Genomic DNA, 21903 nt, shown 5'->3' with positions numbered 1-21903 from the left:
AGGTTGTGTGGGATCTATGTTCTATTCCACATTCCATAACATGGCATTTATTCACATTAAATTTCATTTGCCAAGTGGTGCTCCATATACTTATTTTGTCCAGGTCTTCTTGAAGGGCATGACAATCATCTAAATTTCTTATCCATCCCATTATCTTAGCATCATCAGCAAACATGTTTATATAATTCTGTATTCCAACTGGTAGATCATTTATGTAGACAATGAACATTTCTGGTGCATGTACTGTGGTACTCCACTTGTGACACTTCTCCAGTCCGATTGCCTCTGATTACTGCCCTCATTTTTCTATCAGTCAGAAAATTTTTCATCCATGTTAGAAGCTTACCTGTCACCCATCCAAAATTTTCTAGTTTCCAGAACAACCTCTTATGTGGAACTCTGTCGAAAGCCTTTTTTATGTCTAGATAGATGCAGTCGACCCAACTACCTTTTTCCTTTAAAATCTCTGTGGCTCAATCATAGAAACTGAGTAAATTCGATACACAGGATCTTCCAGATCGAAAACAATACTGTCTGTGTGATATTATATAATTTCTCTCCAGGTGTTCTACCCATTTAGTTTTTATTATTTTTTTTCAATCTTTTCACTGTTACACTTGTCAATGATTCAGGTCTATAACTGAGAGGGATGGGGTCTTCCCTGTTGCCACTTTTGTAGATTGGAACTATGTTAGCCTTTTTCCACATGTTTGCTATGACTCCTGTACACAGGGATGCCTGAAAGATCAGGTGAAGTGAAAGGCTGAGCTCAGATGCACATTCTCTCAGAACCCATGGTGAAACTCCATCTGGACCAACTGCTTTGTTCTTACTTAGCTCCTTTAGCATATTTTCCACTTCATCTGTAGACACCTCTATATGCTCTATGATGTTCTCAGAAATTCTTATTGTGTCTGGTTCTCTTAAGATTTCATTTTGTATAAACACACTTTGGAACTTTTGGTTTAATGTTTCACACATTGCATTATCATTTTCTGTGAATCTGTTTCCTATTTTCAACCTCTGGATATTATCCTTTACCTGCAATTTGTTGTTTATGAATTTGTAGAATAGGCCCAGTTCTGTTTTACATTTATCCATTATGACTTTTTAAAAATTTCTTTCTGCCTCTCCCCTTACTGCTGTATAGTTGTTTCTCGCATCTTTGTATCGCTGGTATGATTGGGGGTTTGGCTTCTTTCTATGTTGATACCTGCTTGATGGGGTTCTGCTCTTCTACTCCCCAAGCCCGGCCGAGGCCAGGCTCGACTTGTGAGAGTTTGGTCCACCAGGCTGTTGCTTGGAGCGGCCCGCAGGGCCACATACCCACCACAGCCCGGCTGATCCGGAACTTCTCTTAGAAAACAGTCCAGTTTTCTCCTGAAGATGTCCACGGTTGTTCCGGCAATATTTCTTATAGTCGCTGGGAGGACGTTGAACAACCGCGGACCTCTGATGTTTATACAGTGCTCTCTGATTGTGCCTGTGGCACCTCTGCTCTTCACTGGTTCAATCTTGCATTTTTTTCCATATCGTTCACTCCAGTACGTTGTTATTTTACTGTGCAGATTTGGGACCTGGCCCTCCAGTATCTTCCATGTGTATATTATTTGGTATCTCTCTCGTCTCCTTTCTAGAGAGTACATATGGAGAGCTTTGAGACGATCCCAATAATTTAGGTGTTTTATCTCGTCTATGCGTGCCGTATATGTTCTCTGTATTCCCTCTATTTCAGCAATCTCTCCTGCTCTGAAGGGGGAAGTGAATACTGAGCAGTACTCGAGACGGGACAACATAAGTGACTTGAAGAGTACAACCATTGTGATGGGATCCCTGGATTTGAAAGTTCTCATAATCCATTCGATCATTTTTCTGGCTGACGCAATATTTGCTTGGTTATGCTCCCTAAACATTAATACCGTCGGACATCATTATTCCCAAATCCTTGACATGCTGTTTTTCTACTATGGGAAGATTCGATTGTGTTTTGTACCCTGTATTATGTTTCAGATCCTCATTTTTGCCATACCTGAAATTTATCACTGTTAAACATCATGTTATTTTCTGCTGCCCAATCGATAACTTTGTTGACATCTGCTTGTAGTTTTTCAATGTCTTTCATTCCATTTTTGTGTCTTTTGGTCTGTGGCCCTCTCTCAATTTCTGTTGAACCAATCCTGTTTTCTGGCCCTGCATCTCTGTTTTGGTATGAATGTTTGTGTGCCTTCATTGTATATTTTGCAAAATTTGGCATACATTTAATTTACTTCCCTGTCTAGCAACAAGTCTGCCTAATTACTTATTAAAAAAAATTTGAAGTTCCCCATAGTGACCTCTCTCTCTCTCTTGAAATCAAGTTTATCAACTGTTTCAATGTCCCCATTTTCTGTGTGTGTGTGTTTGGAGGCTAAGCTTGCTGATACCATGTGTGTGTGTGTTTGGAGGCTAAGCTTGCTGATACCATGTGTGTGTGTGTGTGTGTTTGGAGGCTAAGCTTGCTGATACCATGTGTGTGTGTGTGTTTGGAGGCTAAGCTTGCTGATACCGTGTGTGTCTGTGTTTGGAGGCTAAGCTTGCTGATACCATGTATGTGTGTGTGTGTGTGTGTGTGTGTTTGGAGGCTAAGCTTGCTGATACCGTTTGTGTGTGTGTGTGTGTGTTTAGAGGCTAAGCTTGATGGTACCATGTGTGTATTTGGAGGCTAAGCTTGCTGATACCATGTGTGTGTGTGTGTTTGGAGGCTAAGCTTGCTGATGCCATGTGTGTGTGTGTGTGTTTGGAGGCTAAGCTTGCTGATACCATGTGTGTGTGTGTGTTTGGAGGCTAAGCTTGCTGATACCATGTGTGTGTGTGTGTGTGTGTGTGTGTGTGTTTGGAGGCTAAGCTTGCTGATACCGTTTGTGTGTGTGTGTGTGTGTTTAGAGGCTAAGCTTGCTGATACCATGTGTGTATTTGGAGGCTAAGCTTGCTGATACCATGTGTGTGTGTGTTTGGAGGCTAAGCTTGCTGATACCATGTGTGTGTGTGTTTGGAGGCTAAGTTTGCTAACACCGTGTGTGTACTCACCTGTTTAAATAATAATAGGGGGTGTGTACCACCTCTGGTGCAATTGTAGGGACCCACAGCCTTGAAGAAAATAGAGTATTCAGAGAAGACCTTGTGGATTCTCACTGAACACTAATCTTTTCTTCTCCTATCACCCCTCTTATTTTATTTTATGCTGTATTCTATTATATATCATATAAATACATAGCCAAATGGCAATATTTATTATGTCTATACAAAAAGAAGACATCCACTTTATTTTTTTTTATCTCCTTTGTTTCTATGTGGATTTTGTTGTGACTGATGATTCTCCTCCTTCCCATCAACAGGTCTTCCTCACTGGGCTTGCTCGGCTTTTGTGTTACTGTGAGGGTGCCATCATCGTTTACCCTTCAAGACTGACTCATGCTGGCATTGCATTTGTGGACTTCCCTTCACAGTAAACAGTCCTTCTCCATATGGTGATTGTCCAGGGCAAGCAGGGTGTGACTGCCATCTTGGAGAAGCAGGGTCTTTTAATATGAAGAATCTTCCGTCTTCTCTACTTACGCCAGCTTGTGGCGGCCTTGCATTCTTGTTACTGCATGGCCCTTGGGCATTTTTTATTTATTTTACATAATGCATTTTTTTATTAATACCCGTGTTTCACAAGAGATCCTTAACATTTTAAGCACCAATTGTATTGACTAATGTACGTCTTGCAACCTTTAAGACATAAATAGACAAGACATAGATAAATGAGTGAATAATACTGAGTGACTAGGTTAGGGCGAGGAACATAGTACAGTGTCTGGCTTTGGAAGAATGCCTACTGTTTTAGAAACCTTATTGCCATGATCATAATCGTAAGGGTTAAAAAGCATTTGTTGTCACTCCTACACTGTGGCTTGTTGAGCTTGAAACCTTTGCTCCTTGTTCGTGTTACATCTGACCTTTTGAAGAAATTGTATGAATCAATATCCTCCAAATTGTTCAGTATTTTAAAGGTTTCGCTCTATTACTCTCTCATTTGCATATATCTAAGCATATAGATTAGATATAGATTTAGATTAGATTTTTTAGTCAGGTAAAGGTACATACATTGCAGATGAGTTACAAAGGGAAAGACATTGACTAGAGTTCACTAGCTCTATTGGAAGAGAAACGTCTGCAAGACAAGTGTGGGCAAAAATTAAGGTAGCAGCGGCTCACAACGACCCCCAACGGCTTCATTTTGTATCTTCTCCAACTTGCCCATCCTACCTTTACCAAAACAAGAAATGACAGGTGCAGCATAATCAATAAGAAATCTTACAGTACTCAAGTACATCATTCGTAGCACTTGGACTCCCACTCCTTTCCACAGCATGCCAAGGCCTTCAGAGGTTGTAATCTCTTCCGACATTGACTCAACAGTCTGTTCATCTCAGTTTCCAAACTCTCATAGGTATATCCAACATATATGCCTAAATATTTATATATATTAACTAGATTTTTACCGTTTATTTCCAATATAATGGGCCTCCGACTTCTACATTCAAACTTTAGTTTTGTCTTCATTAACCACTAGTCCCATGTGGTGACTAGTGGTTAACTAGTCACTGGTTTCCGAAATTGTCCAACACTGTTTGAATCTTTGAAATATCTTTGCCCTGAAACAAAATATCATCAGCATATATGATTGGAGTTACCCAATTTGAGTATTTCTCAGATGCTATCTTATTCATTAGTACATTAAACAGGGTGAGACTCAACACTCCTCCCTGAGGTGTGCAGAGTTCTTGACCTTGATACCTTGAACCATACAACCTTGATACCACACCTGAGCCTTCCATTCCTGAAGATAATCCCCTATCCAGCGCAATAATCTCCCTTCAACACCAAGACCAGCTAATTCATATCAAATAACCTCTTTGTTGGCTTTATCAAAAGCTCCTTATAAATCAATAAAAATTCTATAATAATCATTACCATTAGCTAGACATTTAATAATACAGTCAGAGGTACTTTTTCCTCTGAGGAACCCGAAAAATTATTAGACAGCTGATCACCTATTATATACAAAAGTTTATTTAAAATGATCCTCTCCATCATTTTACAAAAACACGAGGTTAAAGACACAGGTTAAAGACACAGGTAAAGACACCAACATGGGTTCAGAGATGGTAGATCGTGCCTCACAGGGTTAATAGAATTTTATGACCAGGCAACGAAAATTAGGCAGGAAAGAGAAGGGTGGGCCGACTGCATTTTCCTGGATTGCCAAAAAGCCTTCGACACAGTACCCCATAAAAGGCTGTTAAAAAAGTTGGAGCAACAGGCAGGAGTAAAAGGGAAGGTGCTCCAGTGGATAAGGGAGTACTTAAGCAACAGGAAACAGCGAGTAACGGTGAGGGGGAAGACATCAGAGTGGCGAGATGTCACCAGCGGAGTCCCACAGGGCTCAGTACTTGCACCCATCCTGTTTCTAATATATGTGAACGATCTTCCAGAGGGTATAGACTCATTCCTCTCGATGTTTGCTGATGATGCAAAAATTATGAGAAGAATCAAGACGGATGAAGATAGACAGAGACTACAGGATGACCTGGATAAACTGGAGGAATGGTCTAGAAAATGGCTGCTGAAGTTCAACTCTGGAAAGTGTAAGGTGATGAAATTAGGCGAAGGGAGCAGGAGGCTGAACACAAGGTATCATCTGGGAGGGGAAATCCTGCAAGAATCAAATAGAGAGAAGGATCTGGGGGTTGATATCACACCGAACCTGTCCCCAGAGGCCCACATCAAAAGAATATCATCAGCGGCATATGCTAGACTGGCCAACATAAGAACTGCCTTCAGAAACTTGTGTAAGGAATCTTTCAGAACCCTGTATACCACTTATGTAAGACCAATCCTGGAGTATGCAGCTCCAGCCTGGAGTCCATACCTAGTTAAACACAAGACAAAGTTAGAGAAGATTCAGCGGTATGCCACCAGGCTCGTCCCGGAACTGAGAGGATTGAGCTACGAGGAAAGGCTAAAGGAGCTGAACCTCACATCCCTGGAAAACAGAAGAGTAAGGGGAGACATGATAACCACCTACAAAATTCTCAGGGGAATTGACAGGGTGGACAAAGACAAACTCTTCAGCACGGGTGGGACACGAACAAGGGGACACAGGTGGAAACTTAGTACCCAGATGAGCCACAGAGACGTTAGAAAGAATTTTTTCAGTGTCAGAGTAGTTAATAAATGGAATGCACTAGAAAGTGATGTGGTGGAGGCTGACTCCATACACAGTTTCAAATGTAGGTATGATAGAGCCCAGTAGGCTCAGGAATCTGTACACCAGTTGATTGACAGTTGAGAGGCGGGACCAAAGAGCCAAAGCTCAACCCCCGCAAGCACAATTAGGTGAGTACAGGTCTGTACTCTCCATTGGCTTTAGGGATAGGGATGATCATAGTTCTTTCATTTACTGGGAATTCTGGCCTCTTTATAACTAATATTAAAGAGGTCTAACAGCGGGCTTTTCGTCATAATGGCAAGTTCATTAAGTATTTCATAAGTTACTCCATCCTCCCCAGGGGGCGGTAGATTTCCCAACTTTAATCGCCGTTATTAGTTCTTCTCTGGTAATACCTGTGCAAGTGACATCACCACTGTTACCTGCTGTAAGTATAAAATCCTTTCTTAGATCTTTCCAAGAATCAAACGACTCTCTCGTTACAGCAGGTAATTAAATGAACTAAGTTTGGCAGCTTCCGCCCATTTATTTACGAGACCTTTTGCAATTCCTTACGGGTCAGGATGTGCAACAAAATTATGCTTTTTACCCCTTATTTCATTTATGTCTTGCCAGATTTCCTTCAAGTTTGTTACTCCCAACTTTCTCTGCAAACTCCTGCCAATACTTGCTCCAAATTTCCTTTCTCTTCTCCGCACACTTTTATGGGGGGATGCTTTTCTATACCAGATGTTTTCCGGTTCAATGTTGCATTAAATACATCTACCTCCTTAATTAAATCTTAATAAAATGCTTCTGCCGAAACTGGCTTATAAGTATCATACCAAGACTTAATATGACCAACAAGACCCCTTAATTCTCCCTTATTAAACTTTAAGCTTTTCCTCTGAAGGCAGGCATGCTTTTTATCTAGTTTAAGCTGTATTTGTAATGCAAAATCTCTTAGCATTTCATCCACAGTAAGACAATTCTCCTCTATGCCCTCAGCATTTATCAAACAAGCATAATCTAATCTCCCTCCCCTCAGATGAGTAGGAGAGGGCTCGCCCAGCAGTTGAACATCTTCATGTTCAACATGTTCATCTTCATGTTCAGATTGTTACCATCCCTATCCCCAGTTTCCTGGAGTGCTGCTATGTTAATATTCTCTCTAAGAGTATAATAGTGTACATCCACCGCTCTAGTTTTTAATCCATTAACGTTCCAAGATAATATTATCAATCTACTTTCATCCATGAACTCCGTAATATTTTTTCTTTCTCCTCACTTGCACAACTACTACTAACATCGAAGGTAATAGTATTCATATCTATTTTCTTTGTTATTTCTGTATACCTTTTTACTTTAACGAAGGTACCCCCCAGGTGTAGGGAGGAATGATCTTTTCCAGGTATATTTTGAAAATCAGCATCGTTTTGCCACGTACCGCTTCGGTGGGAAGGCGGTTCCATGAGTTAATAACTCTGTGGGTGAAAAAGTATCTCCTGTAACTGGTAACTGGCTATTCAGACGAAGGACTTCGGGTAGATGTAGTTTACATGGACCTGAACAACGGTCGTAGTCTGCTGTCTGCTCTGTGTCGAGGCTGTAGCGTCTTGGGTCGATTAGAACTGTACACGCCAAGTGCTACATTCTTGACTGGAGATTGTACTGTGTGCTATTCGATTGATTGATGAAGATTAAGCCACCCAAGAGGTGACACGGGCATGAATACCCCGTAAGTGGTGGCCCTTTTGAGCCATTACCAATATCAAGAGCTGATACTGGAGATCTGTGGAGGTGCAACTGCACCCTGCGTGACGGGAGATGTCTCCCGTGTGGTGTGTGCTATTCTGGTTTATTTATAAAGATTAAGCCACCCAAGAGGTGGCACGGGCATGAATAGCCCGTAATGTGCTATTCTCAAGTCGCTTGCTTATGTACGGTGACGACACCTCACAGTAAGATATAGAAGGGTGGAAAACCGTTACCTGTAAATAGGGATAGGATTAATGCTTGTGTAATTAGTTATGCCATTATGATGATGAGATAATGGAATATAAGGATTACTCGATCACTACATCACCTTCAACTATTACTAGGGGAACTATTCCATGGTCCAGCGATTTTCTGAAAAGGAGTTTCACTGGCAAGCATAGTGAATTAAGAGCATAAGAATAAAGGTAACTGCAGAAGGCCTATTTGCCCATACGAGGCAGCTCCTAACTATAACCACCCAAACCCACTCATATACATGTTCAACCCACGCTTGAAACAATCGAGGGACCCCACCTCCACCACGTTACGCGGTAATTGGTTCCACAAATCAACAACCCTGTTGCCAAACCAGTATTTACCCAAGTCTTTCCTAAATCTAAACTTATCCAATTTATACCCATTGTTTTGTGTTCTGTCATGTGTTGATACTTTTAATACCCTACTAATATCCCCTTTGTTATGTCCATTCATCCACTTGTAAACCTCTATCATATCACCCCTAACTCTTCGCTTTTCCAGTGAATGCAATTTAAGCTTTGTTAATCTTTCTTCATATAAAAGATTTCTATTTTGGGGAATTAACTTAGTCACCCTACTCTAGACACGTTCAAGTGAATTTATATTCATTCTATAATATGGCGACCAAAACTGAACTGCATAATGTAAATGGGGCCTAACCAGAGCAAGATATAGCTGAAGAACCACACCAGGTGTCTTGTTACTAACACTTCGATTAATAAATCCCAGTGTCCTATTTGCCTTATTACGAGCATTCATGCATTGATCCTTTTGTTTTAAATTCTTACTAATCATAACTCCCAGATCCCTTTCACAATCCGACTTCGCAATCTCAACACCATCTAGCTCGTATCTTGTAACTATCATCATTACCTAGTCTCAAAACTTTACATTTATCAGCATTAAACTGCATCTGTCAATCTATTGACCATTTCAAAACCCTATTTAGATCAACTTGAAGTGATAGTAAGTCTTCTTCCGTGTTAATTTCCCTACCTATTTTTGTATCATCTGCAAATTTGCAAATGTTGATACTCAACATAAGAACACAAGAACAGAAGAACAAAGGCAACTGCAGAAGGCCCACCGGCCCATACGAGGCAGCTCCTACCTACAACCACCCAATTAATTTGCCAGTTCCTTTACGACTTGGGACTTAAATCCATTTACACTTTGGGCTTCTGAGTCTTTTAGTTTGTCAATGCTCTTCCTGATTGTGTCGCGTGTAATTGGTATTTCTCTTAATTCATTCTCCTTACCTCCGACAAACATTTGTGTTGGTGATGGGATGTCATTCAAGCTTTCTAGTGTGAACACTGATGTTAGGTATTCATTGAGAGTGTTTGCCGCACTTTTATGATACAACTTAAAATTGTTAGTCTCATCTTTTATGGGTCCTACGGAGTCAGTTCTTTGTTTGGGTTTTACTTTGTATATATTTGCCCGAAACGCTATGCGTATTAGTGGCTTTAGGTATTGTATTTTAAATTTTAAAATTTTGCCCCGAGGTGCGAGTTTATTGGGAGTACTTAGCTGTATCATTAGCAAGGTAATTAACTATAGTTTGCTGTCCTCCGTCCTTTAACAAATCCATTGACCCCTCCCCTAACCTACCTATTTTGTGCAATAGTCGGTTTAGGATGATCCTTTCAAGCATCTTCCAAGTGCATTACATGAGACTGATAGGTCTATAATTGCCAGGGTCATTGGGTTTCGGTATTGGGACCATTATTGCATGTTTCCATTGTGTGGGCAACACTCCACATAGGAATGACTTGTTAAACAGGTGGAGTAGTGGATTGCCAGACACTTCACACAGTGCATTGAGTATGTCGTAGGTGACGCCATCTTCACCAGGTGCTGTACTTTTACCCTTTTCGTAGCCCCCTTTACTTCCTTGGCTGTAATTGGTTCCCCATACTCGTCATCACTAGATTGTGCTCTTGTTATCCTAATCCTTCTGTCATTATGTCGGAGGAGCTGTTCCCTGCTTACTTCTGCAGGGAGGGAGGAGGATGATGCTGCATCACTCCACTTGTGAATTAGTTCTTCAGCCTTACCCTGGGGGTCGTTGTGAGCCGCAGGCCGGGCTCTGCTCCCCTTAGCTACCTTAATTTTTGCCCACACTTGTCTTGCAGGCGTTTCTCTTCCAATAGAGCTAGTGAACTCTAGTCATTGTCTTTCCCTTTGTAACTCATCTGCAATGTATGTACCTTTACCTGACTAAAAAATCTAATCTAAATCTATATCTAATCTATATGCTTAGATATATGCAAATGAGAGAGTAATAGAGCGAAACCTTTAAAATACTGAACAATTTGGAGGATATTGATTCATACAATTTCTTCAAAAGGTCAGATGTAACACGAACAAGGAGTAAAGGTTTCAAGCTCAACAAGCCACAGTGTAGGAGTGACAACAAATGCTTTTTAACCCATACGATTATGATCATGGCAATAAGGTTTCTAAAACAGTAGGCATTCTTCCAAAGCCAGACACTGTACTATGTTCCTCGCCCTAACCTAGTCACTCAGTATTATTCACTCATTTATCTATGTCTTGTCTATTTATGTCTTAAAGGTTACAAGACGTACATTAGTCAATACAATTGGTGCTTAAAATGTTAAGGATCTCTTGTGAAACACGGGTATTAATAAAAAAATTTATTATGTAAAATAAATAAAAAAGGCCCAAGGGCCATGAAGTAACAAGAATGCAAGGCCGCCACAAGCTGGCGTAAGTAGAGAAGACGGAAGATTCTTCATATTAAAAGACCCTGCTTCTCCAAGATGGCAGTCACACCCTGCTTGCCCTGGACAATCACCATATGGAGAAGGACTGTTTACTCTGAAGGGAAGTCCACAAATGCAATGCCAGCATGAGTCAGTCTTGAAGGGTAAACGATGATGGCACCCTCACAGTAACACTAAAGCCGAGCAAGCCCAGTGAGGAAGACCTGTTGATGGGAAGGAGGAGAATCATTAGTCACAACAAAATCCACATAGAAACAAAGGAGAGAAAAAAAATAAAGTGGATGTCTTCTTTTTGTATAGACATAATAAATATTGCCATTTGGCTATGTATTTATATGATATATAATAGAATACAGCATAAAACAAAATAAGAGGGGTGATAGGAGAAGAAAAGATTAGTGTTCAGTGAGAATCCACAAGGTCTTCTCTGAATACTCTATTTTCTTCAAGGCTGTGGGTCCCTACAATTGCACCAGAGGTGGTACACACCCCTATTATTATTTAAACAGGTGAGTACACACACGGTGTTAGAAAACTTAGCCTCGAAACACACACACACACATGGTATCAGCAAGCTTAGCCTCCAAATACACACATGGTATCAGCAAGCTTAGCCTCTAAACACACACACACACACACAAACGGTATCAGCAAGCTTAGCCTCTAAACACACACACACACACACACACACACACATACATGGTATCAGCAAGCTTAGCCTCCAAACACAGACACACACGGTATCAGCAAGCTTAGCCTCCAAACACACACACACACATGGTATCAGCAAGCTTAGCCTCCAAACACACACACACACACACACATGGTATCAGCAAGCTTAGCCTCCAAACACACACACACACACACACACATGGTATCAGCAAGCTTAGCCTCCAAACACACACACACATGGTATCAGCAAGCTTAGCCTCCAAACACACACACACAGAAAATGGGGACATTGAAACAGTTGATAAACTTGATTTCAAGAGAGAGAGGTCACTATGGGGAACTTCAATTTTTTTTTAATAAGTAATTAGGCAGACTTGTTGCTAGACAGGGAAGTAAATTAAATGTATGCCAAATTTTGCAAAATATACAATGAAGGCACACAAACATTCATACCAAAACAGAGATGCAGGGCCAGAAAACAGGATTGGTTCAACAAAAATTGAGAGAGGGCCACAGACCAAAAGACACAAAAATGGAATGAAAGACATTGAAAAACTACAAGCAGATGTCAACAAAGTTATCGATTGGGCAGCAGAAAATAACATGATGTTTAACAGTGATAAATTTCAGGTATGGCAAAAATGAGGATCTGAAACATAATACAGGGTACAAAACACAATCGAATCTTCCCATAGTAGAAAAACAGCATGTCAAGGATTTGGGAATAATGATGTCCGACGATCTAATGTTTAGGGAGCATAACCAAGCAAATATTGCGTCGGCCAGAAAAATGATCGGATGGATTATGAGAACTTTCAAATCCAGGGATCCCATCACAATGGTTGTACTCTTCAAGTCACTTATGTTGTCCCGTCTCGAGTACTGCTCAGTATTCACTTTCCCCTTCAGAGCACGGTTGCACGGTTGTTCCTGCCGGAACAACCGTGGACATCTTCAGGAGAAAACTGGACTGTTTTCTAAGAGAAGTTCCGGATCAGCCGGGATGTTGTGGGTATGTGGCCCTGCTGGCCGCTCCAAGCAACAGCCTGGTGGACCAAACTCTCACAAGTCAAGCCTGGCCTCGGGCCGGGCTTGGGGAGTAGAAGAGCAGAACCCCATCAAGCAGGTATCAAAATAGAAAGAAGCCAAACCCCCAATCATACCAGCGATACAAAGATGCGAGAAACAACTATACAGCAGTAAGGGGAGAGGCAGAAAGAAATTTTTAAAAAGTCATAATGGATAAATGTAAAACAGAACTGGGCCTATTCTACAAATTCATAAACAACAAATTGCAGGTAAAGGATAATATCCAGAGGTTGAAAATAGGAAACAGATTCACAGAAAATGATAATGCAATGTGTGAAACATTAAACCAAAAGTTCCAAAGTGTGTTTATACAAAATGAAATCTTAAGAGAACCAGACACAAAAAGAATTTCTGAGAACATCATAGAGCGTATAGAGGTGTCTAGAGATGAAGTGGAAAATATGCTAAAGTAGCTAAGTAAGAACAAAGCAGTTGGTCCAGATGGAGTTTCACCATGGGTTCTGAGAGAATGTACATCTGAGCTCAGCCTTCCACTTCACCTAATCTTTCAGGCATCCCTGTGTACAGGAGTCATAGCAAACATGTGGAAAAAGGCTAACATAGTTCCAATCTACAAAAGTGGCAACAGGGAAGACCCCACCTCTCTCAGTTATAGACCTGAATCATTGACAAGTGTAACAGTGAAAGGATTGAAAACAAAAAAAAATAATAAAAACTAAATGGGTAGAACACCTTGAGAGAAATTATATAATATCACACAGACAGTATTGTTTTTGATCTGGAAGATCCTGTGTATCGAATTTACTCAGTTTCTATGATTGAGCCACAGAGATTTTTAAGGAAAAAGGTAGTTGGGTCGACTGCATCTATCTAGACATAAAAAAGGCTTTCGACAGAGTTCCACATAAGAGGTTGTTCTGGAAACTAGAAAATTTTGGATGGGTGACAGGTAAGCTTCTAACATGGATGAAAAATTTTCTGACTGATAGAAAAATGAGAGCAGTAATCAGAGGCAATCGGACTGGAGAAGTGTCACAAGTGGAGTACCACAGTACATGCACCAGAAATGTTCATTGTCTACATAAATGATCTACCAGTAGGAATACAGAATTATATAAACATGTTTGCTGATGATGCTAAGATAATGGGATGGATAAGAAATTTAGATGATTGTCATGCCCTTCAAGAAAACCTGGACAAAATAAATATATGGAGCACCACTTGGCAAATGAAATTTAATGTGAATAAATGCCATGTTATGGAATGTGGAATAGAACATAGATCCCACACAACCTACAAATTATGTGAGAAATCTTTATATAATTCTGATAAAAGAAAGAGGTCTAGGGTTGATTCTAGATAGAAAACTATCACTTGAGGCCCACATAAAGAACGTTGTGTGAGGAGCCTATGCCACGCTTTCTAACTTCAGAATTTTGTTTAAATACCTGGATGGCGAAATACTAAAGAAATTGTTCACGAGTTTTGTTCGGCCAAGGCTAGAATATGCAGCGGTTGTTTGGTGCCCATATCTTAAGAAGCACATCAACAAACTGGAAAAGGTGCAAAAACATGCTACTAAGTGGCTCCCAGAACTAAAGGGCAAGAGCTATGTGGAGAGGTCAGAGGCATTAAATATGCCAATACTAGAAGACAACAAAAAGATGTGATAAAATCACTATGTACAAAATAGTAACAGGAATTGATAAAATCAATAGGGAAGATTTCCCGAGACCTGGAACTTCAAGAACAAAAGGTCATAGATTTAAACTAACTAAACAAAGATGCCAAAGAAATATAAAAAAATTTCCTTTCGCATACAGAGTGGTACACGGTTGGAACAAGTTAAGTGAGAAGGTGGTGGCGGCCAAGACCGTCAGTAGTTTCAAAGCATTATGTGACAAAGAGTGCTGGGTAGACGGGACACCACGAGCGTAGCTCTAATCCTGTAACTACACTTAGGTAACTACATTTGGTGTCAGCAAGCTTACCGTCGAAACACACACAAACAGCCTGCCTATTATTCAAGGCCTTCTCTGAGTACTCTCTATTTTCTTCTCTGAGGCTATGGGTCCCTAATCTTGCACCAGAGGTGGTACAACTTTTAAGTTTTTAACTACTGCACTGAGCACCTGATTTTGGCAAAGACTTCTTAGTGCAATTGTCAAGGACATAGTTCTGGTATTTTTTTGTTTATAAATATTCAGGTATAGTTAATGTCAAAATGTTTCAAAACTCAACAATTTATATTTCAAAAGAAAAAAAGTAATGAAAACATTACAAAAAACATTAAAATATAGCCTAATTAATTAATTAATAAAATAGCACAACTCTCAGAATGTCTAAAGGTGCTTTGAGCAATGAAGTAGTTAATTTTATATATATAATATTATATATATAATATATATTTACCTGTGACTACTGCTTAGCAAAAATTTGATCTCTGTGAAAATTGGTCTCGTCATTGCTAGGAGATATTTTAAGACCATGATTTGCTGTGGATGGCACTGTAGTCTTCAAGTCATCAATCTAAAAATAGAGGTAATCTTTTAAAATGTAAATTTTGTATAAAAAAAAATGCAAAAATAAATTGCAAGAATAATATGAAGTTATTATACAATTTTTTTTTAATTATTTAAATATTTGTGAGACATTATTAAGAAATGTATGAAGTACAGATTCTCTAAGACCTGATATGTATCTGCTTATGTTCCACCACATTACATTCAGGGCTGAAGAGAAAACACAGCCAGTAAGGTAATGATCACTTAGGATGGACTGGGATGCTACATGTAGGTGGGGGCTAAGCTGCGTGAGGCTAGGATGCCCAGCCTGCCTTGTCTAGGCTGGGCTGGGCTGGGCAACACTAGGAAGGAGTCAACAAATCTCTGGAGTGCCTTACTTTTCCTGATATCCTTAAAAAAGCAAGAATGATGCCATTTTATAAAGGAGGCGAGACAGCTGAAATAAACAATTAGAGAAAAATATCAAATCTACTTATACTTTCAAAAATATTAGATTTTTTTTTACAAACATCTCTTCCTACTTTGTAAAATTCAACATGAATACAAACACACACACACACATCCCTAGGAAGCAGCCCATAGCAGCTGTCTAACTCCCAGGTACTTATTTACTGTTAGGTGAACCAGATATAGAGAATAACCACAAAATCTTGTAAAGCCACTAGTACACGCAGCATTTCAGGCAGGATATATAATATTAATATTATATATATATATATATATATATATATATATATATATATATATATATATATATATATATATATATATATATATATATATATATATATATATATATAACTGAAAACTCACACCCCAGAAGTGACTCGAACCCATATGCTATGCCCAAGATTACCATCCGAGTGCCAGCGGGGAAGTGGGTCAAATAGCCTCGGCTATCACTTCCTTATGTCTGGTCGTGATGGTCAAGCGGATTAAGGCGTCCCTGTACATACCAGTTGCGTTGCTCCTGGCAGTATTGGGTTCGAGTCACTTCTGGGGTGTGAGTTTTCAGTTGCATATTGTCCTGGGGACCATTCAGGCTTGTTCGCATTTGAGTTCCTCACGTGTTGCCCCAAAAATGAGGTGATTTGATAAAATGCTATGCCCAAGATTACCATCCGAGTGCCAGCGGGGAAGTGGGTCAAATAGCTTCGGCTATCACTTCCTTATTTCTGGTCATGATGGTCAAGCGGATTAAGGCGTCCCTGTACATACCAGTTGCGTTGCTCCTGGCAGTATGGGTTCGAGTCACTTCTGGGGTGTGAGTTTTCAGTTATATATATATATATATATATATATATATATATATATATATATATATATATATATATATATATATATATATATATATATTGTGACGATTATCTCCTTCAAGAGATTGAGCCTGCTCTTCCCTCCATAATTACGTCGTTGGAATTATATAAAACTACTATGGAAGAAATGCCCAACAACGACAACAACACCAGCAAGGCTAGCCAGAGCGCAAAACGTTGCAGCCAGAGACACCTGTTCAGACTCAAACCGCCAAACTACTCGTTGATCGCTACCGGCCCCGCTGATTGGTCGCCGGTCTGGCTGCACCTGCACTCGCCCCCCCATACTACTTGATGTCTGGGCTCGCCACGACCTCAGACCTCAGAATGTTCAGTGCTTTCGTAGTTATCACTCCTCCCAGCTAGACGTTAGCGTGTACTGAGAGAGGTGATAGCTTAAAGCCAATATTCCAGCACCTCCCATTTAATTTTGTGTTGCACTTCTTGTTATTTTGCCTTAACGTAACTTTTCATTGTGTCATTTAAATATTCTTATTATTTTGATTGATTGATTTTATTATAAGAATTTGTTTGTGCATTTTATTCATGTTTTGATTTATTTAACGTAATTAAAATTTCATTGTTAAAATTTACTTGTGTTTTGTGTGTCTTCTCCTTACCTTACCACAGACGAAGTTCCAGTTTTTCTATTTTTTTTTATAACATGTGACGAGGCCATACCCCTAGCCTTAAACAGCCGAACACCAATGCGTTACCGTCACAAGTTATATGGGGGCCTGTCCTAGGAGCTTCACTCAGGTACTGGTGCCAAGTGGTAATTTATGGTAAGCGTATTTAACTTTGTTAACGTAGCTTTACTATTTTTCATTCAATTTCATTTTTTATAAGGTGCGGTGTATTGTGCATTACGAGAGTAACATATAGTGAAGGTGAGACAACTTTGGATTACGTGGTGACTGTAGGCCGCAGTCATACTCTTAATTGGTCATCTCTCCCTCCGTGTTATTACTCGTGTTTACCATCTATGTCCCTTGAATATTTCTCATTCTGACAGATCATCATATTGGTACCCTGGTACTGTGGTCTGCCCCGGGTCAAGAGTACCCAATCTTCTGCAATCTGACTGTAGGAGGACAAAGAGGGCCATAGTTCCTCTAGCTCGAACTTTAGTTGCTGAATTGGGACCTCAGCAGCAGTTCTCGTCACCAGTTGACACCTCGCACCCCTACACGTCAGTCAGAGATGATGATACATACAACGGTAGGGAATTAGCTTATTTTTTCAGAGCACAAAAGTTCGCTAATTCTGTAAGTATCATATTAAATTCAGTAGGAAAAACTTGCTTTATGTCCTATAGAGACGTGGCAAGGTATGCCTACATTCTTGGACTACCAATTTTACTTTTGAAGCATTTAACTGTTTCATTTGTTTTCGAAACTCTGTTTCATTTGTTAGTAGGATTTTCTTGCCCTTATTCTCTTACATGAGTACCGGGTACAAGATTTCCTGCGCCCTTGATTTAATTTAATCATTTAACATCTTTCACTTAACTTTAATTGTTAAAGATCTCACAGGATAGGTATCAGTTGCCACGTTGTCCTGTTTCTGACATTCACTATTGAATATTCGTGTACCTTTATTTGCTAATTTCACCATGTTTCGTCTCCAAGCTTTCCGTACAAATCCAGCAGGTGAAATAGGGACTTTAAGTCGTGCCAAGAAGACTGAATTACAAACTCTTGCACATGAGTATCAACTAGAAGTTCCCTACCAAGCCAACAAAAATGACCTACACAACCTGTTGCTGGATTACTATTTAGAGCAAGGTAAGATAGAATCTGAAACTCATGAAACTTACTATATTGCAGAAAAAACTGATTTGGCAACGCTGAAACTCAAACTAGAGCTGGCCAAGATTGAAGAACGAACAGCTGCCATACGGAGGGAAGAACACGAACGCGAAGCCGCTTTGAGGAGAGACGAACAAGAACGCGAGGCTGCTTTGAGGAGAGAAGAACAAGAACGTGAGATTGCCTTACTCCAGGAGCGGGAACGCGTACGGCTTGAAACCAAACAACGCGAGTTGGAGATGCAACGCGAACATGACAAGCAACAAGCAACTCTGGCTCTAGAGTGTCGTCAACGTGAAATCGCCTTGGAAACTTCACACTTCACTCAACGCCAACAAGCTACTGCCAATCTTCCCGTCAGTTTTAATATATCACATGCAAGTAAGTTAATGCCATCCTTTGTAGAAGCAGAAGTTGATGTGTTTTTTACCACCTTTGAAACCCTTGCTAATCAACTCAGTTGGCCTGTCGACCAATGGGCCACACTTCTCAGAGTCCATCTTACAGGTAGAGCTGCAGTCACACTCAGTACTCTGGCGTCTGAGAATGACTACTACACTCTGAAACAAGCAGTGTTAGACGCCTACCTACTTTCCACCGAAAGTTATAGAAGGAAATTCCGTGACCACCTGAAGGCAAGTACCACTACCTTCCTTGAGTTTGCTAACACGAAACGGAGGTATTTCATGAAATGGCTGGAAGCAGCACATGTCTCTACTTTTACAGAACTCGTCAACCTGATGCTTGTTGAAGAATTCTTGAGACGTGTGCCGCCTCCTGTCCGCCTCTACTTAGCAGATAAAGAAGAAACCGACTACCTGAAGTGTGCTAAGTCGGCTGACACTTACAGCCTCATCCACCGGCTGACACCTGAACCATCCTCCAGTAAGAAGCCGTGGTACAGTTACGAGAAGGTGAGCCCCGATCAAGCTGGTTCACAACTGTACTGCAAGTATTGTAGACTCTATGGACATACCATAGACAAGTGTGGTAAGTCTCAATACAAGGGAACCACTGACCAACAAAGACCCAAACCAACTCCTCCTAAGTCCGGTAAGCCTGTGATGAATGTTGGTGTTGATGTTAATGATCTTTCTCTTTTCAGTAACCACCTGTATACTGGAACTGTCTCTGCCAACGGTTCAAATCCGGAGGGACGTTTCAAATTGAAGATCTTGAGGGACACAGCGGCTCTACAATCGATCATCTTGAAGTCGGCTGTGCTCAACATCGTCTACACCGGAGAAACCGTCTTCATCACTGACCTCACTGCTACCACTCCATACCCTCTCGCCAGAGTCCACCTGGATTGTCCCTACGTGAACGGGGAAGTCCAAGTCGCCGTCAGGGAAAAGCCTTTTCCCATGCCTGGAGTGCAACTTCTCCTAGGCAACGACTTGGCAGAAGACCTGCAACCGACCAACCTGATCGTCATGGACAAACCCCAGGTGTGTAACTCTGTGCCAATAAACCCTATTCTAGAGTATGTTCCAGCAGAGGTTCAAGAGAGTGATGAAGTTTCTCCTCCGGTTCTCGTGACCACCCGTGCACAAGCCGCACGTCCACAGCCAGCTGACTCTACTGCTACCGCTGTCCCTCAAGACCCTCAGAAACTACCCCCGCATCTGACCAAGTTGGAGTTCCGTAAGTTGCAGAGGGAAGATCTTACTTTAACACCATTGTTTTTCCAGGCTGAGACTCAACCCGACAGTATTCCTGGGTTCTTCCTAGAGAACGACTTGCTCTACCGCAGATATAGACCCAGTAAACTGAAGGAGGAGGACGATTGGGCCAACATCGAACAACTTGTGATTCCCACCAGCCTGCGGCCCACTATTCTACACCTGGCCCAAGGAGCATTCTCCCACTACGGCTTCAACAAGACTTACCATGGGATTCGTCAAGACTACTACTGGCCAGGTATGGTAAATAACGTCAAACAGTACGTAAAACAGTGTCATACATGTCAGATGGCAGGCAAACCGAACGTCTCCATTCCCAGAGCACCACTGATTCCCATACAGGTGCCTGCGGAACCTTTCCACAGACTCATAATAGACTGTGTTGGTCCTTTACCTCGGACCAGTTCAGGTAACGCCTACATCCTAACCATCCTGTGTCCTACCACCAGATTTCCCATAGCAGTTCCAGTGAAGAACATCACGGCTGCTACGGTTATAAAACATCTATTGAAGATCTTCACTCAATACGGATTTCCCAGGGAGATTGAAAGTGACTGTGGTACCAACTTCACCAGTGATCTCTTCAAAAGGACACTGGAGGAGTTCAACATCAAACAGGTATTGTCCAGCCCCTATCATCCTGCTTCACAGGGTTCTCTTGAACGTAGTCATCAGACCATCAAAGCACTCTTGAAAAAGTTTTGTAGTGAAACCTCAAAGGATTGGGATAAGCAGATTGACCTAATAATGTGTATTTTCAGAAGTCTCCCCAATGAGTCCCTAGGAGTATCTCCTTATGAGATGCTCTACGGCCGTAAGTGCCGTACTCCCCTTAAGGCTTTCAAAGACTCTCTCAGAGATGCCACCTTCAGTGAGCATCAGAATGTGCCCCAGTTTCTTCAAAACCTTCAACACATTCTAGAGAGAGTCCACCGCTTTGCCCATGATAATCTATTGAAAGCCCAGGTGAGAATGAAGACTCATTACGACCAGACCAGCAAAGTAAGAAAATTCAAGCCGGGAGACTTCGTCCTTGCCTATTTCCCTATCCCAGGTTCACCTTTACAAAACAGATTTTCAGGACCCTACTGCGTCAAAGAGTGCAGAAGCAACAACAACTACGTCATAGAGACTCCAGATAGGCGGCGGAAGACCCAGCTGTGCCACGTCAACCTCCTGAAGCAATATAATGGTACTCCTCCCACTGTCTTGACTAATTGTTCTACCTTCACAGAACCCTACATCCACAGTGAGACCTTCCCAGCTTCTCCTCCCGAAAGCACTGACAAGGATTCAGCACTTTCTAATTCCGAAATCCTTAATGATCTTCCCAAATGCTTTCAGGATAATAATCGTGCTCCTTTGCCCTCTTCTAATTCCACTCTCACCTCGTCAGATAAGCCCTTCATCCTCCATGTCGACGCCAATGGTACCGACGTTGGTGGTGTCGTGATGCAACAACGAGGCGAGAAGAATACACCTGTCAGCGACTACTGCTACAAGGATCTACGGAACAATTGGCAAGGAGCTACTCTTCCTCATCCTGAAGCTTCAGCACTTCACTCCACCCCTGAAAAGTGCTCGGTCCACCATCAACACGGACCACAACACCCTACACCTCCTGCAGCACGCCCCCTTCTCATCTCAACGTCTTCTACTATGGGCTTGCTACCTGCAGAAATTCAACCTGGAGACACGCTATACCAAGAGTCTGACAACATCTTAGCCCATGATCTCTCCAGAGTTTATGAAGTAGAAGCAACTTCATCCATTACTCCACCACATAACGACGTACTTCTTCCAGAACCGCAGGCTTCGGGGGAGAGTTGTGACGATAATCTCCTTC

General features: G+C 41.2%; 1 long non-coding RNA gene across 1 annotated transcript in view; it reads right to left on the bottom strand.

The window, feature by feature from the left end:
* Nucleotides 1-10902: 10902 nt before the first annotated feature.
* The window catches only part of LOC138358418 (uncharacterized), a 13521-nt gene continuing 2520 nt past the window's right edge, over nucleotides 10903-21903 (bottom strand). The window contains exons 2-4 of the long non-coding RNA XR_011225352.1: nucleotides 15626-15684; nucleotides 15136-15252; nucleotides 10903-11204 (exon numbers count right to left, since the gene is read on the bottom strand). This is a non-coding gene — a long non-coding RNA (uncharacterized lncRNA). The remainder of the gene's footprint in view (nucleotides 11205-15135; nucleotides 15253-15625; nucleotides 15685-21903) is intronic.

The sequence above is a fragment of the Procambarus clarkii genome, chromosome 83 (assembly GCF_040958095.1).
Source record: "Procambarus clarkii isolate CNS0578487 chromosome 83, FALCON_Pclarkii_2.0, whole genome shotgun sequence".
In the NCBI taxonomy this organism is placed as follows: domain Eukaryota; kingdom Metazoa; phylum Arthropoda; class Malacostraca; order Decapoda; family Cambaridae; genus Procambarus; species Procambarus clarkii.
The sequence above is the reverse complement of the archived record's forward strand: the minus strand, read 5'-3'. Positions and strand labels throughout refer to the sequence as shown.